Below are 8,840 nucleotides of genomic sequence, written 5' to 3' on the forward strand. Positions count from 1 at the left end.
GAGTGTCAGCTTGGAACAACTGGATTTCTCTCTTCTATTATTTTAGTTTGCATTTCTCCAAAGCAAACACTGAGACGAAGATTTGTGTGCAAATGGTTTATTTGTGGGATGGTCTTAGAAAGTATTGTGAGGAATAGGGAAGGGGACAGGGGAGGGAGAAAAACCAAGAAAAAGTGTGTATGTCAATGGTTTAAGGGTAAATGCTGAACAATTGGCTCTCCAGAAAAAAAAATTCTGATTTGTAGCATTTGCCGATTTCCATGGTATAAATACTCCCACCATAGCCATTTTTAAACTATCAATGTGATATCACTGAATGTTGAGTTGGGAGGAAATGAACAATTGCAAACCATTAAATAGTATTTTACACCATACAAATATAATATAGGAAGCGAGTTTTTATTACCTCTTTAAAAATATATACTTTTATTGATTTCAGAGAGGAAGGGAGAGGGGGAGAGAGAGATAGAAATATCAGTGATGAGAGAGAATCATCTATCAGCTGCCTCCTGCATGCCCCGCACTGGGGATATAGCCCAAAACTTGGGCATGCGCCCGACTGGGAATCGAACCATGACCTCCTGGTTCATAGGTCAATGCTCAACCACAGAGACTTACCAGCCTTGCAGGAAGCAGTTTTATTTAAAAAAACACACACACACACAACAGAGAAAATATTAATGAATTTGACTACATTAAAATTGAGAATGTAAGCCCATTTAAAAACACTATAGAGTAAAACATGATAAAAATTAGAGGGAAAATATATAATGTAAGTCTAAGAATAAAAAATTAATGATTGACCTATACTCTTTAAAAATGTCACTCCATTTTTCTTTGTTGTTGGGAGACAAAGACAAAAAAATGTTTTAATTAAAGGAGACTAAAGAGACAGTTACACAGTTAAATGTAACCTGTGCTCCTGGACTGGATCCTGTATCAGAAAAAAAATTTCTAGAAAGGACATCTTGAGACAAATGCTGAAAGTGGAATATGAACTGTAGATTAGATAACAGTATTATATCAATGTTAAATTTATGAATTGGATATCTGTATTGTGATTACATAAGAGAAGATCTTTGTTCTTAGGAAATATGCCCTGAATTATTAAGGAGTAAGAGGTGCTTGATCTCAGAGAAAGAGAGATTAGAGTGGTGGTTACGAGGGCTTGGAGGGCAGGGAAAATGGAGAGGTATTGGTCAAAGGGTGCGCATAGTTACGAAATCTAATGTACATGGGGATCTAGTGTACAGCATGGCGATTATGGCTAATAATACTGTATTATATACCTGAAAGTGGCTAAGATGCCCTTTCCTGTGCCCCTTTAAGTGACGTAAGAGGCTAACACAGAAGGGCAAATTCTCCGTAAAACCCAGAAAGGAGACTGTGTAAAACTCCTCTTTGGATCCTGTCTGAGTCACGCTGAAGCAGAAGAAACTTTCCTTTCAGTTTGAGCACCTTTGCGATATTTTTACATAGTCTGTAGCATAGTGATACGTTTAAATTTAACCTTAGCTTTGATGATACATTAAGGTATGCTTTTTAAAATCTTCTGGGGATGCCATCTAATATTTTCAAATAGATAAGGGAATTTGGATACTTTGGTTATCTTTGAAGATGAAAAAAAATCCAAACAATGGAGCATACGTCCTCAAGGCTTTTCCTAGACATCCTTTGAGACAGCTGAACAGAATGTATCTGGAAGTTTTTTTATGTCTGTTGAAAAGGTCATTTAAAAACTTTTCTTAAAAAAAAAGAAAGAAAGAAAGAAAGTTGCCCTGGCAATGTAGGTTAGTGGTTAGAACAATAGCCGGTGGGACAAGGGTCTAGGGTTCCATTCCAGGTCAAGGGCACATACCTGGGTTGCAGGTTCCATCTCTGGTCCTGGTCTGGTGCATTCAGGAGGCAACCAATTGATGTGTCTCTCTCACATTAATGTTCTCTCTCTTTCTCTCTCTCTCTCGCTCTCTCTCTCTCTCTCTCTCCCTTCTCCCTCCCTCTTTTCTACTCTAAAAATCAATGGAAAAAACCCTAGAATAAGGATTAATAAACAAACAAGAAAAAGAAGGTTGCTTCCCTGACTGGTTTGGCTCAGTGGATAGAGCATCGGCCTGTGGACTGAAGGGTCCCGGGTTCCATTCCGGTCAAGGGCATGTACCTTGATTGCGGGCACATCCCCAATAGGGGGTGTGCAGGAGGCAGCTGATCGATGTTTCTCTCTCATCGCCATTTCTAACTATCTCATTCCCTTCCTCTCTGTAAAAAATCAATAAAATATATTTTTTTAAAAAAGAAGGTTGCTAAGAGAAGAAATATTTTATTTTATATTTATTCATTTAATACTTATGTATGTACGTATGTATGTATGTATATATTTTTCCATCACCATTTATCTCCCATACATTTTTCCCAACTCCACTTCCCTACCAAGAGAATAAATCTTCAATGTTCTCACCACAAGAAATAAATGGTAATTATGTGATGTGGTGGAGGTGGTAGCTAATGCTTTGGTGGTAATCATTTTGAAATATATAAATGTATCAAATCAACACGTTAAACACCTTAAACTTACACAATGTATATGTCAGTTATAGCTGAATAAATGCTGGAGAAAAATACCATACTCAAACCCAAAAATTGGTTAGGCCTCATCAGTTTTTCCTTCAGACACGTGGGGAAAAAATTGCACAGAAAAAATGACAAGCCTGGCTGATGTTGCTTAGTGGTTGAGTGTGTTGACCCATGAATCAAGAGATCACAGTTCGATTCCCCATCATGTGCCTGGACTGTGGTCTGGATCCTCAGTGTGGGGTGTGCAGGAGGCAGCTGATCAATGATTCTCTCTTCCTCTCCTGTCTTCTCTCTGAAATCAATAAAGACATTAAAAAAAAAAAAAAAAAAGAAGGGCCCTGACTGGTTTGGCTCAGTGGCTAGAGCGTCAGCCTGCAGACTGAAGGGTCCTAGGTTTGATTCTGGTCAAGGGCATGTACCTTGGTTTCGGGCACATCCCCAGTAGGGAGTGTGCAGGAGGCAGCTGATTGATGTTTCTCTCTCATCGATGTTTCTAGCTCTCTGTCCCTCTCCCTTTTTCTCTGTAAAAAATCAATAAAATATATTAAAAAAAAAACTTAAAAAAAAAAAAAGAAGGGGAAGAAGAAGAAAGGGAAGAGGAGGAGAAGTGGGCAGGAGAGGAAAAGCGATATCCTGAGTCATTGGATAATTTGTAGAAATCAAATACAGTTATGGGCCTAGATCAGTGCCTCTCAAATTTTTTTTTTTATAGAAGGTTTTTATTGTTGAGGTTTTATTTATTTATTTATTCATTTATTTATTTATTTTAATTGTTTTATTGCTTAAAGTATTATAAAGAGTATTATATATGTCTCCTTTTTAACCCCGCCCTTGACAATCCCCTAAGTGCCTCTCAAATTTTAAGTTATCCTTACATTAGGAGGGGATTTGTTAACGGGCAAATTTTGATTCAGCAGGTCTAGGATGCTGATGCTACCCCCAGCCTCTTAAGTAGCAAGTACTTTCTCAGTAGCAAGGCTCACCACAGTCTGCCACAGGGGAACAATGCGCAAGGAGTAGGTCATTCTCTAGGCGTTCAGCATCCATCTCTTCTCTGGTGCTATTGGGTTAGTCAGTGGTCGGCAAACTGCGGCTCGTGAGCCACATTCGGCTCTTCGGCCCCTTGAGTGTGGCTCTTCCACAAAATACCATGTGCAGGTGCACACGTACAGTGCGATTGAAACTTTGTGGCCCATGCGCAGAAGTTGGTATTAGAAATCGGGGGAGAATGGGGGTTAATGGGGGGGATAAGGACACATTTGTAATACCTTAACTAATAAAGAATTAAAAAAAAATAATATAAGTAGCCATGAGCAATGGCCCAGACATTTTTCCAACCTTTCTACACAAATAAAATTATTTCATTCTCCTAATGAAAAAAAAAAAATCATAGCCCTAGTTACTGCACATGACCTGTTGCTGCAATCTTGGGTCTAAATTGCCTCCCCAGCAGGCAGAGACCAGCTGATAACCCACACCCTGCAGTTGTACAATTGCTTTTACGTAATGACTCATGAAAGCAAACCGAAAGTGAAGAAATATTTGCATAGAAGGTGAATGTCCAACATCAAGACTATATTCAGCATTGGTTCCAATCGCATTTACCTTTTCCCATATCACATCTGTGGAGACCTGAGATAAATCACCTAGCTACGTATGCTATTTCTACAACTAGAAAGTGGAGAAAATCATATTTACAACCCACCAAAGATATTGTGAAAAAGTGGGTTGGGTAATCTCGTTCCAAAAAAAATATTTTTCTGTAAAAGCTGGATGCAGCAGTCACAAATACCGAGATAAAGCTACAGATTTCCCAAGTCAAGTAGAAGTTAGGCTGAACTAAATGATACCATGCCATTTTCACTTACACAAATGTTTCTTTTGAGCTTGCAGATCCCATACAATTTGGTCATTTGGGAAAAATGTCCTCCCATTTCCAATTTCAGTTGCTAAAAGGATAGTTATTTATATTAAATATGTATAATTATAGCTTAGAATTGAAACAATTGCAAGGTGATATATGTATTTAAAAATGTTATTGAGCAAACAAATGAAAAGACAATTAGGTGAAAGCTTATTTAAACAGTTCAAAACTTACAAAAATTCATTTTATTTAATAAGGATTTTACCTTCCAAAGATATTTATCTGCATTGTACTTGTTGCTATAAATATCTGCCCATTTAATTTCAAGATGCAACCCTTTTAATAATAAAAGGATTAAAAGCTACTAACAAGAATCCCTATAGAAAAGACATATTGGTCCCTCTTTATTTATTTTTTAAAAAAATATGTTTTATTGATTTCAGAGAGGAAGGGAGAAGGAGAGATAGAAACATCAACGATGAAAGAGAATCATCAATCAGCTGCCTCTTCCTGCACGAAGGGAGCCCGCAACCTGGGCATGTGCCCCGGGAATCAAACCGTGATCTTGTTGTAATGTACCCCGAGAATCACAGAAGGACTCCTCAAGAAGTCGAATTAAAGTCACATTTATTGCAATCCTGGACTATGAGGGGCCATTCCCCAAATCTCATAGTAATAAAATGGTCGAAAAACCAGGTTTATATAGGCAAAAATCACAAAGGTATTGATTACATCCCAGGGTTTGGAATGAGGAAGCTGGTTCGCAAAAAGCAGTTCACCGAAGCAGAATTGAGCTTGTTAATTACAGTTTTGGGTCTCCAGATCACTGAGCTGACAGAAACACATTATCTGGGACCGCTGGGTTGACAGGAACATATTATCTAGAGCCCTCCCTCGGGTCTCACGACCACTGATTTGCCAGGAATTTATTATCTAGAGCCCTCGGGTCTCAAGACCACTGAATTGCCAGGAATTCATTATCTAGAGCCATCGAGGCAATTTAGAATTGTGCCGTCCTGGTCTTGGGACCACTGAGTCAACTGGAAGGCATTATCGGTGGCCACTAAGACAATTTAGGATAATTGTGCTGTCCTGTTTCCCAGGTACAGAAGAATGTGCTTTCTAAAACCAGTAAGATAACAATCAATGGGATAGTCATTCAATCGAATGGGATGATTTATACAATTCAGAAAATCAAAAGAACTTTTCTATTGTTAAGCCAAACAAAAGGATTAGAGTTAAACTACAGTTTCTACCTGAGATGGTTGCTACCATACTTTAATCTCCTGATTCATAGGTCGACACAACCACTGAGTCATGCCGGTCAGGCTGTATTGGTCTCTCTTTAAATGACAAAAACAACAATCCAAAACCCAGCTTTATAGGCATGTGCATATTCCCCATCCACACCCAGTCAACACAGTCATGGGATGAATGCACGGGCTCTATCTGTTTTTATTTGCAGCCATCTGGTAAATACTATCTTCCCTAAACCAGGGACACTTCTGGGTAAATGATATGCACTTCTCCTCCACAACCAGAGGGTAAATAGCTTATATCACCCTACTCAGGAGATAGATGGCAGAAATCCATTTAGTGCCGTTTACCAACCACACCCAAGTTAAGGGAGTAAACCTCATTTTGGTAAATCAACATAAAGCCGATGAATAGTCTATTGATCCCCCTCTAAGAGCTCCCCTAAGCCCCCAGCCTTTTAACCTTCCCCAGGAGCACACCAGACTTTCCCCCACCCCTTACCTCTACCCCTCCCCACACCCCCACCCCTTCTGTCCTCACATGCATGCTTCTCCTAAGTTGTAAGGGATCCCAAGAGACTTGCAGCCAGGGCAGCAATGGGCAGTGGCAGTTCATTCCAAGAAAACCCCCTGACTCTGTCCCCAAAGCCCCCATTTCTCTGATTCTGTAGTGAGCCAAAGCAGACCAGCCTAGGCTCATTTCCTCAGCCCTTCCTGTTTCACTGCCCCCAGCTTTAATAAATGTCCTCTAAAACTCACCTGGATTCGTGTTGTGAAATTTTTCCTGCATGAAGTCAAGAATCCATACACTACTGGCTGGTCCTAGGCAGACCCGTTCAGGGCCAGGCCCCTTTTCTGGTAACATTTTCTACCCCTAAGTTTTTAGGCTTTGGTGGATGTGATTCGGTATTTACATTTGATTGCCTCTGTTCTAAATCTTTTGAGAGTTTCTACATATCTAGTGGATTTAAAAACCCAGCTTTGTAGGTATCTGCATATTCCCCATCCACACCCAGTCAACACAGTCATGGGCTGAAATCTTAGGCTCAATCTGTTTTTATTTTTCTCACTTTTGTTTTGCAAAATTGTAGCTACTTACCAGCCAGAATGGCTTCAGGCCTGTTTCAGGGTTTGGGAGTGGTTGTTGTGGAGTTTGTAATATATCAAATAATGTTGACCTGGCTTTTATAGATGCACCAGGCAATAAGACTCACACTTTGTTCTCCAAGTAGAACAGCCTCAAAATGGGTGGTACATCCCACAGCACACCCCACACGGGAGATCGAGCTCACAACTCGGGCATATTCCCTGACCAGGAATCAAATTGTGATCTCCTAGTTCATAGGTGGATGCTCAACCACTGAGCCATGTTAACAAGGCACTTATTGACTCTCTTAATGGCAGGCCCCTGTTTTCTGTAAATAAATTCCCTTATTCCTTTTTTTAAAAATATATTTTTATTGCTATAGAACAGCGGTTCTCAACCTGTGGGTCGCGACCCCTTGGCAGTCGAACGACCCTTTCACAGGGGTCACCTAAGACCATCCTGCATATCAGATATTTACATTACGATTCATAACAGTAGCAACATTACAGTTATGAAGTAGCAACGAAAATAATTTTATGGTTGAGTCACAACATGAGGAACTGTATTTAAAGGGCCAGAAGGTTGAAAACCACTGCTATAGAAGAAGGGAGAGGAAGAGAGAGAAACATCAATGATGAGAGAGAATCATTGCTTGGCTACCTCCTGCATGACCCCTACTGGGGGTTGGGCCTGCAACCTGGGCATGTGCCCTTGACTGGAATTAAATCCGGGACCTTTCAGTCCGCAGGCCGACCCTCTATCCACTGAGCCAAACCGGCTAGGGAAAATTCCCTTATTCTTGACTAGTTAGTAGAAACCATTCACTTGATAAGCCTAAGGACAATCAGTTCTAAACCCCCTTTTCTAATTTCTTAAATGCCATCTTCTTGTCAACCTGAGACTCATATTCAAAATTACTCATCCTGCTTTTTCCTACCTCACTGGGAATAAGCATTTTTATTATTAAACTAGAGGCCCGGTGCACAAAAATTTGTGCACTTGGGGGGGTGGGGAGGAGTCCCTCAACCCGTCCTGTGCTCTCTCGCAGTCTGGGACAACTCGGGAGATAACCACCTGCTGGCTTAGGCCTGCTCCCGGGTGGCAGAGGGCAGACCTAATCCCTAGGTACAGCCCCTGGTCGGGCTCAGAGCAGGGTCGATTGGGGAGTTGGGGCGCCACCCCCTGTCATGAACAGAGCAGGGCGGATTGGGAGGTTGCGATGTCACCCTCAGTCATGCTCAGGGTAGGGCCGATTGGGGGGTTGGGGCACCGCCCCCTGTCACACTCAAGGCAGGGTGGATGGGAAGGTTGCGGCGCCACACCCTGTCACGCCCATCAGGGGGTTGGGGAGCTCCCCCCTGTCACACACAGAGCAGGGCCCATCAGGGGGTTGGGGCGCTGACCCCTATCACCCACAGAGCAGGGCCAATCAGGGGGTTGGGGCGCTGCCCACAGCTCCGCTGATCCCGGTGCTGGGAGGCATATTACCCTTTTACTATATAGGGTAGAGGCCTGGTGCATTGGTGGGTGCCGGCTGGTTTGCCCTGAAGGGTGTCCTGGATCAGGGTGGAGGTCCCCACTGGGGTGCCTGGCCAGCCTGGGTGAGGGGATGATGGCTGTTTGCAGCTGGTCACACACCCTTCAGGGTGGGGGTCCCCACTGGGGTGCCTGGCCAGTCTGGGTGAGGAGCTGAGGGCTGTTTTCAGGCTGGGGGTGACTGAAGCTCCCAACCGCTCCTTTTTTTCTTTTTTTTTTATTCTGGGCCAGCTTTAGCTTTGATGCTTGGCTCCAGCTCTTAGGCCTCTGCTGCTGAAAGTAGGTTTCTGGCCTTTGCTTACAATGTTGTGATCCTGCTGGCTGAAGCCCGGCAGGTTTCTGGGGGTTTGTTTAGCTTCTATGTTTGTTACATAGTTGCTTGCAGCTCAGAGGCCTGCAGCGGCAGGCGGGGAACGTTGGAGTCCTCCGTCACTGAAGCAAGCAAGCCTCATGTTAGTTTCAAGCTGCCTGGCTGCCGGTCGCCATCTTGGCTGACAGTTAATTTGCATATTGCCCTGATTAGCCA

At 42.4% G+C, this 8,840-nt stretch overlaps 1 pseudogene; it reads left to right on the plus strand.

Moving 5' to 3' along the window:
• The first annotated feature begins 1,316 nt into the window (after positions 1-1,316).
• On the plus strand, positions 1,317-1,425 carry LOC118663911 (annotated as a pseudogene).
• Positions 1,426-8,840: the final 7,415 nt, after the last annotated feature.

This window comes from Myotis myotis, unplaced genomic scaffold, assembly GCF_014108235.1.
Source record: "Myotis myotis isolate mMyoMyo1 unplaced genomic scaffold, mMyoMyo1.p scaffold_m19_p_9, whole genome shotgun sequence".
NCBI classification, from domain to species: domain Eukaryota; kingdom Metazoa; phylum Chordata; class Mammalia; order Chiroptera; family Vespertilionidae; genus Myotis; species Myotis myotis.